Raw genomic sequence first — 17,897 nt, 5'->3', positions numbered from 1 at the left:
GGTTATTTATTAGTCTCAGATGGTTGCACACTTTGGGTATTGATTTGAAAAGAGCCTCACAGTATTCTGTCGAGGGCAGCATCTTTCCGAGCTTCACTTTGTATTTTGTGTTATTTTTAATTATGTCTCAGCAGCGTTAGGTTGTTAAGTGATGCTTCAGAGATCCCTGTGAAATTCAGTGCCAGAACACTGTCCTGCTATGTTTCCAATAAATAACTCCGTGTCAAAATTATATTATTCACAACTGTTGGATTAATCAAGTTGGGAGATGTACGGAGGAATTACTTAGTATGCCTGCTTGTTTCCCGTTCAATTTAAAACAGATTTCTGTTCAATTACGGACAATTCAGCTCATCATTTGAACAAGCTATATTGCTATAGCCTCTTCATATACGTTCAGTAACAAATTATTGTTATGCACTTTTTGGGGGAAAAATGTTTTATATAAACTGTGACTCAAGCGAATACCTTAGCATTGCAAGATATCGATTAACACCACTCTCTCTTTTGTAGTCGTAGGTTGCATTATTATATATCCACTGCAAATCACATTAAAAAAGTACAAAATCAAGACAGTTGACATGTTATCTTCAACGAGGGTTTACAAATGTGAGCAGTTTGCCTGTATTTAGGATGTTTCACATTTCCAATGTTATGGTTACGGTTAGGCTTAATAGCAAATGACTGAGCATTAATGTACAGTTTTTTTTGTAGGAACTTGTGTACTTTTTGTTCACTGGCATAATTTTACATAAACTTGGTGTAAGAAAGTGGATTATTATTTGGAGTGAGCCCCAGCCCACCTAAAAGAATATTAACCCTGAAAGTCACTAAATTAATCTGAGCTAAATCCCCTAGCTGCTAGGCACAGAGCAGATAGGCTTAATTTAGGGTAATATATAAGTATTTATGCAGTACCAAAACAGTAATAAAGTCAAACCATCAGGCAAAACTGAATTAGAGAACTAGAGAAAAAGTAATAAAGAAAATCTCACCATGATGACAGAAATCCAATAAGGAGAACTAAAGCTATACGTTTTTAAAATGTTAGCTGGAAAAAACACCAACAAGTTCAATGCTCAAAATAGTAGTCAATGGACATGGCAGACCAGGGCCTATAGTGTGGTATAATTTGATCCATAAAGGTTGCACTGTTAACTGATTACACTTTGCATTATTGCTGCTAACAAACTATTGAACTGCCGTATGACGCCTGACCTCATTTGTGCCTGACAAACTGTATGCTGGGTGTACAACGTACTATGTTATTTCTCCCTTACATATTGCACGATTGTAATGTGACACCATTGCATTATTTCTTCAGTGCACAGTGTAACTGAGTATAACATGGCACAGTGTATTATTTCTTCATTGCACCGTACAAGATTGTAGCGTGACGCATTGCTTTGTTTCTTCCTGGTACAGGGCATGCTGGTGGTGATTCTCAATTCATTGTTCCTACAATTGCAAAGCACATGACAGTGCCGCTACGTATGGCATTTTTTCTCTGTTGCACAGTATAAGAGAATATTATTACGCATTGCAGTATTGTTTCCTTTTGCAACATGTGTGATTCAAGCAATTCGACTTGCCTAACCTTTTGGGAAACAGATAGATGTGAGGTTAACTGTTTGTTAGAAGCGGTGGTTGGGATTAGAACCTACCAACCCACTTGAAAGAATACTACCCATTCTTTTATTTTGAATTTGTATCGTGTGGTCGTATCATATAATTGCTTATATAAAGATTATACTCATTTTATCAATACTAGTGTGGAGTCTATTTGTGATGACATCATGGGGTTACTGTGAGCGTGGTTGCACATACTGAAGATTTGTGCCTTGGAGATAAGCCTGGCTGCTTGTGCCAAGCTTCTAGTGGGGTGAGCAGGGCTATCTCAGACGGTGTTCTTACTTAGCCTTACGTTGAAACAAGGGGTCGTGGATGCATGACTCCAGCATTTGGTGGCGGCGGTAAGCGACAGGGACCTCCACTTCCAATACATGTCTTCCATGCCCCAATGTAGAACTGGAGTATGTCACCTTTTGAGAGAAAAAATCATCACCAAGTGGCACGCCTCTGAAGCTGTAACTCTGCTGTCGAAACGAAGGCTGTATACCTGAAGCATGTTATTTACACTGGTGAATTAGCGCTTTGGAGGTTTCTCACAGAATACTTTCTATCCCCCAATGCAGAATGGAACTTGATCATTTTTACAGAGGTGTTCAAGAGCCAGAGATCCCGGTAGTCTTCCGCATCGAATAATACACACAGTGTCACTGTGTGTATTATTCGATGCGGTAGACTACCGGGATCTCTGGCTTTTGAACACCTCTGTGGTGGTCTGTTCGAAAGCTGCACGCGCCGGCCGAGCGTACCTCTGTCCCTGGTGCTCCGCTGAGGCGCGTTGCCTGTGGGTCGTGGCTGTCGGGCGGCCGGGCTTAGCTCCGCTGTCCTCCATCAACACCTGCTTCCGGCTGGCCGGGCTTGGCTCTGCCGGTCGGGCAGGACAAGAACTACAGCCCCCATCAGCCCTTGCTTCAGGACGCCTCCCCCACCATCACTGCACAGCGCCAGGAGGCGCATAAAGACCCACCCACTGCTGAGGACCGGGTGGTGGTCTGTTCGAAAGTTGCACGCGCCGGCCGAGCGTACCTCTGTCCCTGGTCCTCCGCTGAGGCGCGTTGCCTGTGGGTCGTGGCTGTCGGGCTGCCGGGCTTAGCTCCGCTGTCCTCCATCAACACCTGCTTCCGGCTGGCCGGGCTTGGCTCCGCCGGTCGGGCAGGACAAGAACTACAGCCCCCATCAGCCCTTGCTTCAGGACGCCTCCCCCACCATCACTGCACAGCGCCAGGAGGCGCATAAAGACCCACCCACTGCTGAGGACCGGGTGGTGGTCTGTTCGAAAGCTGCACGCGCCGGCCGAGCGTACCTCTGTCCCTGGTGCTCCGCTGAGGCGCGTTGCCTGTGGGTCGTGGCTGTCGGGCGGCTGGGCTTAGCTCCGCTGTCCTCCATCAACACCTGCTTCCGGCTGGCCGGGCTTGGCTCCGCCGGTCGGGCAGGACAAGAACTACAGCCCCCATCAGCCCTTGCTTCAGGACGCCTCCCCCACCATCACTGCACAGCGCCAGGAGGCGCATAAAGACCCACCCACTGCTGAGGACCGGGTGGTGGTCTGTTCGAAAGCTGCACGCGCCGGCCGAGCGTACCTCTGTCCCTGGTCCTCCGCTGAGGCGCATTGCCTGTGGGTCGTGGCTGTCGGGCGGCCGGGCTTAGCTCCGCTGTCCTCCATCAACACCTGCTTCCGGCTGGCCGGGCTTGGCTCCGCCGGTCGGGCAGGACAAGAACTACAGCCCCCATCAGCCCTTGCTTCAGGACGCCTCCCCCACCATCACTGCACAGCCGCAGGAGGCGCATAAAGACCCACCCACTCCCTCGTCCAGCGAGGACGCGCGCGGGACGCGCCGGGCTAAGCCCGGGCAAAGGGCGGGCCCTCTGAGGCCCTCAGAGACCATAGTAGACCGGGCCGGGCCACCCCCCTGATATTTACCTTTTCCTGCTTATTGAAGGTATTCAATTCCTCCTTGACTTATATAGTAAATAGTGGGTACCAGGCCTGATGGAGGTCAAAAGTAAAAGTAGGGTGGCGGTCAAAAAAACACCTATGCTCACCCGCTCAACTACAACTACCAGAAAACAAACTTTGGTGCCAACCCCTCTGCCCACCTTAACTGCTATTGGTGTCGTTGTCAACGCTATTGAAAGTACGGAAAGAAGATTATCACTACCAGCTAGTATGTGTTTAATAAATCAAACATCATTTACTAATAATACACATGTTAGCGTTCCAAATGAGACAACAATGTCACATGATTCACTTCTATTGGAATCATTCGCAGGTTTGCCAAGGTATGACTTAATACAATCTGATGTACCACAGCTTTCAGATCCCACTGTTCCCTGTACTAGGGAGACTAGACTGTCTATAACACCTGACCTATCAGCCAGCACATTACCACAGCCCCTAATATCTAGTATTGTGTCTGTAACTAATGGGGATTTGGATGGCTATGCTACTAATGCTGTCATTCCAACTGTACAAATCAGTGATATCAGTCTGTCAAGCAGTGAGACTGACTGTGAGCCTGTACCCTTAAAAAGGAAATTAACCCAAAGTCGAAATAGGTTAATAATAAACAAACAGACTAAAATATATAGAAGGAAAAAGAAGAGGGCTATACAAACCCTAGAGACCAATGAAAGAGAAGGTGTGATGCAGCAGAACAGTGGAGGGAGACATGTAAAAGATATAAAATTACTGGAAATGCAGGCTTCTAGCAATGTCGAGGCAGTTAAAGAATGTCTCGAGAAAATGGTAAAGGTTTGCATTGCACCAGTGATGGAATCTCTGGAAATTCTAAGTAAAAAAATAGAAAACCTAGAGAAATTGGGAATAGCTAACTTGGATGTTCTAGAACAACTGGGTTTACAAGTTAGATCTCATTCAAGTAATTTAAATTCTGGGAATCAGAGTAATGGTAAATTAAGTGCAGTAAATCGCACTCCTAGTGTGCCCACTATGAAGGGAAATCCGGTACCCTCTACAAGTGGAAGGCAGAGGCCGACAACCACTGTTCCCAAGGTAATACGAGGGCAAAAAGTAGATGGGGCCCAAAGAAACACCAATGAACCCACCCCCACCTACAAGAGCCTACCTGTATCAAGGCGTCATATTGATAATGTCATCCCAGCCACTATCAATTTGCCACCTGATTGCAGACCATTTGTAGCGATACTTGCGAATGTCCCCAAGTTGCTGCCTAACCAATTTGAAAATCAAGAAACCTTGAAAAATAAGACCTTGTATTGGTTGGTGAAAAATTGCGGGTTCCCACTACGAGGCGCCGAAGAGATTATAACTACACAGAGGGTAGGTTGGGTAGGGCCTAATAAAAAGGAGATAGACGGGGACTGCATAATTATAAATTTTAGGACTACAGAATGGGCGAGAGATTCGATTTTACATGCACCTATGCCATCGAATCACGAATACAACATCACACTGTTCCCACTTGATTATTTTTATAGGAACCAGTCAGGAAGACAAATCATTACACATAACTTCCAGCATCCAAGAGCGGCCTTTATTAAATATCCTAATGTTGTACCTATTTGTCCCCCCTTACTGCCTAACCTGTATGACAACTTCCTGGTCCCAACTTCTAATAGATTCCAGCTGCTCAGCTCACTTGAGGAGAATGATTGACTGAGCGATCCATCTTTGACACCGAGCTCTGGAAGTACTGTAATAGGTGATACATTACCTTTTGAGAAAGAGCTGGGTGATGAAAGTTGTGTAAATAATATAACTGAATCACAATCAATTTCATCACATACTATGCTATGTATAGGCAATGTTGTAGATAATGAACCAACTGTAACCAATGATAATGTTAATGTTACTCCGACTGTAAGATTAGAGGCTTCAATCTTGTCTAATCACCTCGAAAGTACTGGGACTAAAAATGCTGATTCCCTTGTATTTAATAGTTGGAATATAGCCGGAATTACTTCTAAATTATGTACCCCATTTTGGGATAATTTCATCATATGTGGTTATGACATCATTTGCTTACAAGAGACATGGCATATTGGACTAATAGAAGTTGAAGGTTACACCTCTTATAATGTGGCAGCAGTAGCTTCCAAAGCTGGTAGAGCTAAGGGAGGTCTACTGACTTTGGTTTCAACTAAATTGACATAATTTACCCTTGGGGAGCATTCTATAGTTTGTCAGCATGCGTCTATATTGCGTCTAAAACATAGCTATGGTAGGGATCTAATTGTTGTAAATTTTTATAATAATATCGTGGGCCCTAAACGTGATATGATTGTTCCCGATGTTGAACGCGCTATTGAAGCCGCAATCACTCTCTCTAAGAATAATTTTGTAATTCTGTGGTCAGGTGACTTTAACATCCAAGCCTGCAGATATGCTCGGAAGGGGATATGTGGTCACCACGAGGATTATGTAGAGGGTGACAGTGTTTATGTTAATCATTTCCCGCATAGTAATTATGGCAGCGCACTGAATAATTTAATAGCCAAGTTTAATTTGGAATTGCTTGATTGCACAAAAAATAATAATAATGACATTTGTCCAACTTTTAGGGGGAGAGATGCCCATACCAATATTGACCATATTTTGGTGTCCAGTGGTTCAATTTTCACCAATGTTTGGGTAATAGAGCAGCCTGTGAGTGATCACAACAGCATCTCTGTGGAGTTAATGGGTTGGGGTCAAAAAAGCGTTGTGAAAAGTAAAGCAGTTCACGGGATTTCTGCTGAAAGACCAAATGGTACAAGAATCAAATGGATTAAGATTGACCCTAATAAACTAACAAAGGATATTATTTGTAAATGTACCAGAGAGGTTGAATATTGCCTTGCACCTAATGTGATAGCACCTGAGGTTCTCTCCAATTTTATGAAAATTAAATGCACAGTTGAAAATTCCCTGTTAAAAAGAAACAGAAGGGTTAAGAGAAATAAAACTGTGTGGTTTGACAAACATTGTGCCGAGACCCTGAAAAAATTAAAAAGTGTACTTAATACTAAACCTAGAAATAAAGAAAGAGTCAGTGAAGAACGTATTAATTATAAACTGGCCCTGTCAAACAGGAAAAGGGAGCTACAGGACGAGGCCTGGAATAAACTTGACATGGCCGCTGTAACTAAAAACCATAAACTCTTTTGGGAAACGATTAATGGCCCATTCTTAAAGAATGAAAATACCCCTGAGGTCAGTTCGCATGTCAGCTGTCTTGCATGGATTGCACATTTCTCTGAGATTTTTAATTCGAATCTTACATTTGATGGGTCTACCTTATGTTTTAATTGGAAGAAAATGCAGTTGTTTTTAACCTTAAATGAAGTGACAGATGCAATTAAAAATAGTAAGGGTGTGGTAAATAAATAATTAAATACCTGTTCTATTTTTGACTAGATATACAATAACAGATAGCTCAATAAATAAGAGTCAAGATACGAGGTAGCTAGAGTTGACAGGCTTTAATTAAGCATAAAGGACAGCAACAGGACAGCCTGCATGGGAATGGGATGGCAGCTGCCGGGGGGCAGGATCTGGGCAAGAGTGGCAACTTTTAATAACAGTGCACAATATTTATAGTTAAACAATAGCATTACAGTTAATACAGTAGGCGTAGCAGTGGGCGGAGTTCGTAGCAGTCGCGAAAGATAAGGCAGTAAGTAGGTGTAACAAGAGGCGTATACATAGACATGTGATGTAAACGTAACAGAATAGGTCATAAATGGGGCGGAAACATGGAGGGGGCTACCTAAGGAGCCGGGACCTTTGACCTAGTGGTGCGCGCAAGCTGGCAATGACGTGTTACTAGGAAGAACTGGGGGGCTATGACTTCTGCACTAGAAGAGGAGACGAAAGTCTGGAGTGTCAGAGCGACATGTACCTAAAGCCTATCTAGTATCTCGTGTTTAGAGAACATGTTGATAGAATCTAAAAGTTATCAGGGCAAAGGCTAACAGACATTAAGACTGATGCATGCATTATTCTACATGTAGTGCGTGCTGAGGAATATTAAATGACCATTAATACAGTATTTCTCTTACATGGAGACGTAAAGGCTAGACCATGACGGAAACTATTGATGCGATTCAGTAGCTTAGGAATGCAGAGAAGGAGAGCTGGACTGATAACTAGAATCATAACATACTCTTGGCAGACTGAGTGGCAGAGCCAGGCCGAGCCGGGCACTGCGAGGCATGAAAGTAAGCTAAGGGTCAGGGATACAGGTGGGGGCTGTATCGCTCCTCAGAGAGGTTTCAGGAAACAGGAGCTGAATCTGAGTCCGGGCCCTTTTGAGGCCTAGAAACGGGGACTTTTCAGTGAATTAACGTGCACACTGTGAAACGTGGCAACGTAGCTTTACATAGGCCTAATATTCGTTGTATTCACGAGAACTGGAAACTGACGTACTAGAGATGGACACAACTGTAATTGAGTCTTTAATTGATCAGAAGGGAATACATGCATATCGATCATGCACATATGACATAACATGGGGAACACGTAGGCACATATAACATGGCAAAATGTACTTTTCCACATTCCCTCCTTGTGCCCTACGTTTCCATCAGGAAACATCTATATTCATGATACCATCTATCATTTCATACAGCATCATTTGCTCGTCTCGAATTGTCTTGGAACGGGTTTTAGGACTAGGAATACAAGAGGTAGCGCACATGCCGCAAATCGCAGGGCCACATTGTATACAGAGGCAGCAACTGAATATGATCGTTACTGCAATACCTAGGAATGACAATACTTTCCATCCCCAGGCAGATATAATACTCCAGAGCCAACTGGACCATGTCCAGGTGCCTGGATTCTGGTGTAACTGATGGGCAATTTTATGAAGTCTGGTTATAGCTGAATAAACAGACGGCGCGTTATTAGGAATGAAAATGCAGCAACTAGATCCGATGACTCTACATGCTCCTCCTCTATCGGCCAGTATGACGTCAAGAACGAGACGATTTTGGAGCACGACAAATCTCATAGCAGATTGTTCTTCGGTTAAGTTACCTAGAGCAGAAGTAGTCTCATTCACTACTGCTTCAAGGGTTCTGGTTAACCTACGTATTAACTTACTATTCTGGATAGGTCCTATAAAGAAGAAGAAACCTTTATTGAAATCTTGATATTGTTCTAGAGTAGTTTCAGTTTGATCGACAATTGGGGACTCGATCTCCCTTCTATGCCTGACGTGTACTAGATGTGTGTTTCTATGATAATCAGATGGGGCTAGAAAAACTGGTGGCAGTAGGAAGGCAATATAACATGTTCCATCCCAATCGAGGGGCAGACGAACATATGCGGTCTGACCACACACAAAATAAGAATGACGTGAGGCTTTGAAAATAGATTTCCCACTGTCACTATACTCGACAGTAGTAGTACAATCACTATGTCCTACATGTGCGGAACCATTCTTTCTGACACATAATTCGCCTTTGACTGGTAGTACTGAAATAGCAGGTAAGTCTGGAGTAGTATCAGACTGAACATTCAATACCATAAAATTCGAAGAATAATTACCTAAATCATAAACTTCATTTTCTAGATCTAACCCTGTTCTATGGGGGAGACCTTGCTTGTCTGGGAAACATGTTCTATTCAGAAGGGACATATCATTTGAAGATGACGTTAACATGGACCATGCTCCACACGAACCATTATGTGAAAACGGATAAGGAAAGAGTGGCAGAACTCCCTTCGGTGTCTGGAAAGGGGGGAGTCGACCACACACCCAACAATTAGTGGCATTGCTGGTCTGGTGTGAATAGTGTAACATTCTGATGAACGTGTTATTTCTCATAGCAAGACGATAGGATAACTCGTGAGGAGGCAGATCACTAAACGTGTGCTCTACTGTAGCATTAGAAAACTTATTTACATGAGAAATTGGAAAACATAAATGAAATGCATAACTTGTGCAGGTAACCATCAAACTTAGAAACAATAGAAAACTTAGAAAAACGATACATCTTATAGAGTTTTGACTAACTCTCTCACTATGGGGGTCTATCTCATACATGTCAGATACCTGTCTAACCGTTTCACCCGAGGGGGACTTAGACAATTAAACTGGCTGACTTATTTTACTAGACCGGAGCTTGGATTTATACTCCTGCTGCGGAGTTTCCTCTAACAGGGGAGGCTTTGATTCAAGGTTTGTAGCGGGACAGTCCTTAGAAATGGAACAGTCTTTAGAATTCTGGCAGTCCTTTAAAATGGAACAGTCCAATGTTTTTATGCAACATCCATGGAATTTCTTGACGTGAGACAGGTGCACCCAGCCCTTGCGGCCTTCTAGCTTCACGGCCGTGCGGGTGGTCAGAAGGACAAGTTGAGGTTGCTTCCAACGGGGCTCCAGCGGACTTGAACGATCAAAGTTCCTCACAAGTACAAAACATCCTGGAACGATTTCATGCGGTTTCACCTCGGTATTGTCTGGAAATGCGGCGGCAACCTGTGAACGACAAGAGTGTAGGGCAGACATCAAGGAAGCTAGGTAATCTGTCAGCATATTACTGGAAACATCTGTAATACTTCGGGGTCTAGGTGTACCCCACATGTTCGGGGGGCGGCCGAATACGACCTCATAAGGGGACAGACCTGATCGGGAATGTGCGACCATGCGCATATAAAATAGGGCGACTGGCAGAGCTACTAGCCAGTCCACACCTTTCTCTTTACAGACTTTGGCGATGCGGATTTTTAGGGTCTGATTGTGTCTCTCTACGAGACCTGCTGCTTCAGGATGGCGCACACAATGAAACTTCCACTGGTACCCTAACAGAAGGGACACATGCTTCATTAACTCAGATGAGAATGGCTGGCCGTTGTCTGAATACACAACCCTAGGGAGTCCATAACGGGGGAAGAATTCACGAACCAACTGCTTGGCAGTGGTCGCTGCTGTGTAATCTGGAACTGGATATGCCTCTGTCCACCTGGACAAAGCGCATACAACTACAAGGACATACTTGAAACCTCGACATCGCTCCATCTGAATATAATCCATCTGGAGGACTTCAAAAGGGTGGTCAGGGGGTTGGAATCCACCTTGTTCCACCGGGACACTTTTACCTGGATTGAACTGGCAACATATCATACAAGTACGGACTTTTTGCTTGGCTGCAGCTCGTAAATGCCTGTTAAACCAAAGGTTCTGAATACTGTCTAACATGGCTTTTTCTCCTAGGTGTGCTGGACTATGTGCGGTATTGATAATGACTTGAACCATGGAGTCGGGGAGAAACCATGTGGCTTTTCCCTTCGTCACCCATCCCTGATCTGTCTGGACCCCTCCTTGTTCGGACCATTTCTTGATTTCTTCAGGAGTAGCATGTAACTGTATGTCTATGACATCTTGTGTTGGGTCCTTAACTGTCATGCAAGTAGTCGGATCTGGAGTGGATGTCTGTGTCTTGCTAACTGGAATGTCTGGTGTCTGAGCTGTAAGCTTGGCTGTTCGATCTGCTAGATCATTACCTTGGGAAATGATGTCAGTAACTTTCGTGTGTGCTTTGCACTTCATGATAGCGATAGCTGTCGGTAAATGTATTGCATCTAACAGAGCTTGAATGAGGAGACCATGCTGAATCTTGGTTCCATGAGAAGTCATAAAACCTCTTTCTTGCCAGAGCACTCCAAAGTCGTGTACGACTCCGAATGCATAACGTGAATCTGTGTAAATATTAACTTTCAGGTTCTTGGCACGTATGCAGGCTTGGGTCAGAGCGACTAGCTCTGCTGCTTGAGCGGACAGGGTGTCAATACGGTGTGTCTCTATAACTGCAGTGTCAGTAGTCACTGCATACGCGGCTACTAGCTCTCCTGTACTGGTTCTCATACATGAACCATCCACATAAAGTGTCAGGTCGGATCAGGTAATGCAATGTCTGTCAGGTCTTGTCTTGGCTTTGTCATGGTATTAATGACTTCCACACAGTCATGTGTGGCGGGATTTGAAGAAACTGACGGTAACAGTGTAGCAGGATTTAAAACGTTGCAGCGTCTGATTTCTATGTGTGGCTGGAACAGTGTCAGTTCATAACCTGTTAAACGTGCAATGGTCAAGTGCTGAGTCTGTGTTCGGTTTAAAAGAACTTCCACGGAGTGTGGAACTTGTACTGTCAGGGAGTGTCCTAATACTATGGAATCACTTTGTCTGATAGCTAGAGCTGTGGCTGCAACTGACTTGAGGCACGCAGGCAGAGCCTGGGCTACTGGATCTAATGTGCTCGAAAAATAAGCACAGGGCTTGTACTGTCCTGCTTGATCTTGTGTGAGAACAGATAATGCAGTACCATCACGTTCTGTGACAAAAAGTGTAAAAGGCTTACTGTAGTTCGGTGTAGCTAGAACAGGTGCTTGGCATAAGGCTTTCTTTAATTCATTAAAACTAAGTGTATGTTCAGATGTCCAAGGGAGGACAGTCGATACGGCTGCCTCCTGTGTCGTTAACTGTATCAGTGGCTTTGCTAGAAATGCATACTGAGGAATCCATTGTCTGCAATAAGAAGTAAGGCCAATAAAAGCACGTACCTCCTTCTGTGTCTTGGGCTGTGGAAGACTCGCTATTAACTGGATACGGTCTGGTGTCAACTGCCTACCCCACTTGGACAGTAAGTGGCCTAAGTAGATCACTTGCTGGACACAGAACTGGAGCTTTGAAGGGGACACCTTGTGCCCCATCTCGGCTAGGAAATACAGAACGGTAAGTGATGCTCGCTCGCAGGCACGCTCAGAACGGGCTGTGATCAGTAGATCATCGACATACTGGAGCAGGGCAGTGTCTGTTGGCATGTGAATATTGTCTAGTTGTCTTTTAAGTGCTTGACTGTAAATGCTAGGACTTTCTGTGAAACCTTGAGGAGCTCGTGTGAATTTATAGCCCCTTCCATTTAAACAAAAACCGAAAAGGTACTGGCTATCTAGATGAATCGGAACACTGAAAAATGCATTCTTGAGGTCTATTACTGTAAAAAATACAGCTTCAGAATCAATAGCTGTCAATAGGGATGAAATATCTGGGACTACTGGATACTGGGGTATGATACATTTATTAAGTTCTCGAAGGTCAATCACTAATCGATATACTGGAGGTGCATTTGGATCAGTACGTTTCATGACTGGAATGATAGGAGAATTACATACATTGGAGTCAGTTTCTACAACCACTCCTTGAGCAATGAGCTCGTCAATAATTTTGGATAAGGCTGCTACAGCCTCAGGTGGCAATCTGTACTGTCTGATTCGTGGCAGGACTACACCTTGCTTGAGGGTCACACGATGGGGTGTGATTTGCATGAAACCTACATCAGTTGGACCTTGCGCCCATAAATGCTGCGGTACATTGGACAATCTTGGATCAAAATCTCGTAATACATAGTGACCTTTGAAGTCACGCAAAAACAAACAAACTCCCTCTGGGGAGCAACATATTACTGCACCTAATTCCTTCAATGTTTTAATGCCTAACAAATTTTCTGGACATGATTTCGTAAGTAACAAATCAGTAGTTCGGGACAATGGACCAACTTCTAGAGTAACTGGCTTTGATATCTCGTTAACAATAGGCTTTCCTGAAAATCCAAGGGAAACATTTCTAGAGCCTGAGAGCGGAGCCCCTGGAACCTCGTCATGACTGATAGTAGTCCTACTTGCCCCTGTATCAATCAAAAACTTTCTGTCTTTCCCTAATACTTGACTGTGTACATAGGGACCCTCTTGATCTACAGGTATCTCGATGAGAGGCAAGCCTACCTCCCTCTCTAGGCTGTTTCATGAATACTGTTGATACTCTGGATACTCTGTCTGGGCATACTGGTACATCTGCTGTGTAACATGCTGTGTTGCAGCTATAGGCTGTGATGCTGGAACTGGCTGTGGTGCATTCTGTGGTGACTGAGAAGTCTGTGAAACTTGTTCTTGTCTAGGCGGACGTGGTCTTTCTTTAGTTTTACCAGTGGCTATGTTGTGTTTCAGAACTGCACACTCGTTTATAAAATGACCTGGCTGTTTACAATAGTTGCATGTCCCTTTAACGGGAGCTGCAGGATGACTGGCTTGATTCGGACCCCTTTTCTGACTGTCTTGTGGAACAGATTGTGCAACTAGTACTTTCATTTTCGTGTCTTTCATACGTTTCCTTTCGTGTTCTTGCTCTTCCCTGATTCTATTCTGGTGATACTGGAGCATCTGGAGCATTTGGGACGGAGTATTAGCTTGCCAGGTACTTTCGACTTTCAAAACTCGATTTTTAACTTGTGGACTTGAATTCTCGACTAGTTTAGTAACAAAAAGATGAGGGTATGACTCGCTACCTGTCTTCAAACCACTGTTGATGATAAAGCATTTCTCAAATCTAGAATAAAAATCACTAGTGTCTTCATCCTGTTTCTGTTTGCATGCTGAGATTGCATCCCAGTCTTCCTTTTTCGTGGCTAATAACCTTGGCAGAACCTGAATCAATAACTCTGGTAATTCTTTACATTTCTCTCCAAGACCGGTACCTGGTACTCGTATCTTATCTTCAGCTTCTAGAACTGCCCAATCTATCTTTTTCTCTCCTACCTCCCATTCTTTTTCTTTGAGTTTTTCATATATGCCCGCAGGCAACAGGACTTTTAACATTTTAATTATATCTGGATACGTGTATTCTCCCATACGGAGCATGTCTTTTAATTCACGGTGGAACCCTGCTGGATCTTTGTCATGACAGGGGATTAATTTCTTCATCTCTAAGAGTTCGATCTTGGTAACTGGGGTGTAAACAAATACTCGTTGCATTTCACCATCCGGTGTCCTAACTGGGTGTACTTCTCGTAACGGATGCTGTCTATCTATGTAAAACGGTTTACTTTCCGGGGGTGAGACGTGAACAAAATGCGGGTTCAGAAACGTTCTATATTTGTGGCGCTGTTCTAGAATGACACTAATTAAATCTGTACCTAAACCTTTCCATTTATACTGGAGTAACTCGTTCAGAACGTCATGTAACGGACCTGGATCAGAATGCTGACCCTCATACAGTGTAATGAGGTGCTGGATCATATACATACCCACCAGTCGCTGCTCGGCTGGGGGCAGTTTCAGAAACATTTGTGCCACTATTTCGTCTGGAAAAGTGGTAGAATCAGTAATCCATCGGACTGCTGATCGGGCTAGTTCTTGTTCATGCATGGTACTAAGTTCACTATAACCGATACGTGATTTCAGAATGTGATCGGTAGCTTGAAATACTTGTTCAAGAGAACCTTGTTCTGGTGCTGGAGGATGAAAAACCTTCTTGTGTTCTAGGCGTGAATGTCGGTCTGGAAATCTGATTCTACCTACATACGCTATTCTAGTGGGATTCTCGTCGTCTACCTCTTCAGTAGAAGAGTCGTTTTCCTTCTCGCTTACTTGTGCTTCTTTACGATTTTCGTGTAACCTTATTATTTCCTTACGAATTTTCTTGTACATACTCTCTATACTACTGAGTGTCTTGTGTCTACCCTCGGCTATATTATCACTCCACCTGGTCAGAACTTTCATTTCGGTCGGATCTTTAGTCGGACAATCTTGTTCCCTTATTAAGCAATTGATTAGAAACTTTAACAGCATGAGCTGGGTCTCAGCTTTCCTTAGAGACATGATTTCGCCAATACTTTCTGGATCGTCTCCTGTACGGATGAAACGATATATTCTGTCTAGATCTTCTTTCATATTCGGTAGGGTGTCCAAATACTCGGTCACCCGTCTTACGCGCAATGAATATATAACCATATTATCATCGCCTGGGACTGGATCATAACGGCATTCGGTAAGAGCTCGCTTGATATCTGCAACGGACTGATGTTTGGGCGTACGCTGTAACGCACGTTCATGTAACTCGACTAACGTTACACGTTTGTGTGGCGGCGGGGTACCAGGAGGACCTCCCCCCGCGGCCCCTAAACTGGAATCGTCGACTGATACTCTTCGTGCTGGCAGAGTGACTGATGTAGCGGGAACTTGTACTATGGGCTGGACCGGGGGTACCGTAACAGGTGCTGTAACAGGTGCCCCGGTGGCTGGAAGAACAGGAATTACATTATTTACTGGAGCTGGCGGAGCAGGATTCGCATATTCTGGGACTGTGTCGTCCAAATAGGACGAGAGAAAAATATCAGCTGCGGTCGGTTTGTGTCGTAGCTTAATCGGAACTAATGGCGGCGGAAAATTACATGGTGCTTCCGGGGTTGCTTTTGGCAAGCCCTCGGCAAGAAGAGGATACATACCCTTAATGAGGGCATTTCTCTGTCTGTCTGACTGTTCGGCTTTAACTCGTTCACCTATTTCTATTAATTCCCTTTCTTGGGCTCTTTCAGAGCATTCTCTACTTAATTCTGACTTTCTGATTTCTTTTTCGGTTCTTTTATGAGATTCTTTGCGCCATAACTCGATGGCGTCTTTCTGGGACTGTCTGGCTTTCTTTTTCCATAATGCTTCTTCTACTCGCATGATGCACTCGGCATCCCATGTACCCGATACGGGCCATCTATACTTTTCCTCTAATTCCTTGGTGTACTCCACCCATAAGTCTAGATATAATATGGCACTTATGCCATGCTTATGATACATAAAATGACCTGGACTGTCCCTAGGCGGGACAGGAACTGCTTCCTCGAGCAGACCTTTTCTAGTTTTTAACTGACGTAACTTAGAGAACAGAGGCATAACTAGGCTGGAGTCTAGACACAATACTATATACAATGAACACAATAATTACTTGAAAGAACAATTCATTCATACCACGACATTGAAAACACATGGAATAACATTTAAAATAACAGTTCGGACAAGATACTACCTGAAATACTGAGAACAGAACACATGAATTTTCTCGAGAACAGAACTTACTAGAACAGACTAGATGCACTGCTGAAACAGTACGAAACTTACCGGTCCCATAAAAGAGACACGTCAGGACCCGCATCCACCTAAGTGGACACTTCGTGTTGGATCTGTGTACCCAAACCCACGGACCAGAGACAAATTACTTGACCCTGTCTAGATACTACCCCAGCAACAGAACTCAACGGGCAGCAAGAACGGAAGGCCTCGGACTGGACTGGACTGCTACGACGACGGACGGACGAACTTCGGACTTCAGTTACAGGTGGGCCTCCGGATACCTCGGACCTTGGACTCTCGGCTTGGGCTCTGGTCGGGACTCGCCGCGTTCCTCCACCGCCTCGTCTGGATGCTGGACCGCAACCTCCGTCTCCTCCGTGGACCTGAGGGATACTTGAAGCAGAAATATCTGCCGCTGCGCAGGATGGTTCCGTCACGGCTGCAGAGGATCAGGGGGCTTGCGTGGCTTCTCCGGCGCGTGGGGAAAGGGCAAGTCCCTATTCGGGCGCCATTATGTGGTAAATAAATAATTAAATATCTGTTCTATTTTTGACTAGATATACAATAACAGATAGCTCAATAAATAAGAGTCAAGATACGAGGTAGCTAGAGTTGACAGGCTTTAATTAAGCATAAAGGACAGCAACAGGACAGCCTGCATGGGAATGGGATGGCAGCTGCCGGGGGGCAGGATCTGGGCAAGAGTGGCAACTTTTAATAACAGTGCACAATATTTATAGTTAAACAATAGCATTACAGTTAATACAGTAGGCGTAGCAGTGGGCGGAGTTCGTAGCAGTCGCGAAAGATAAGGCAGTAAGTAGGTGTAACAAGAGGCGTGTACATAGACATGTGATGTAAACGTAACAGAATAGGTCATAAATGGGGCGGAAACATGGAGGGGGCTACCTAAGGAGCCGGGACCTTTGACCTAGTGGTGCGCGCAAGCTGGCAATGACGTGTTACTAGGAAGAACTGGGGGGGCTATGACTTCTGCACTAGAAGAGGAGACGAAAGTCTGGAGTGTCAGAGCGACATGTACCTAAAGCCTATCTAGTATCTCGTGTTTAGAGAACATGTTGATAGAATCTAAAAGTTATCAGGGCAAAGGCTAACAGACATTAAGACTGATGCATGCATTATTCTACATGTAGTGCGTGCTGAGGAATATTAAATGACCATTAATACAGTATTTCTCTTACATGGAGACGTAAAGGCTAGACCATGACGGAAACTATTGATGCGATTCAGTAGCTTAGGAATGCAGAGAAGGAGAGCTGGACTGATAACTAGAATCATAACATACTCTTGGCAGACTGAGAGGCAGAGCCAGGCCGAGCCGGGCACTGCGAGGCATGAAAGTAAGCTAAGGGTCAGGGATACAGGTGGGGGCTGTATCGCTCCT

Source organism: Lissotriton helveticus, chromosome 8, assembly GCF_964261635.1.
Source record: "Lissotriton helveticus chromosome 8, aLisHel1.1, whole genome shotgun sequence".
Classification (NCBI taxonomy): Eukaryota; Metazoa; Chordata; class Amphibia; order Caudata; family Salamandridae; genus Lissotriton; species Lissotriton helveticus.
This window is presented reverse-complemented; position numbering follows the sequence as displayed.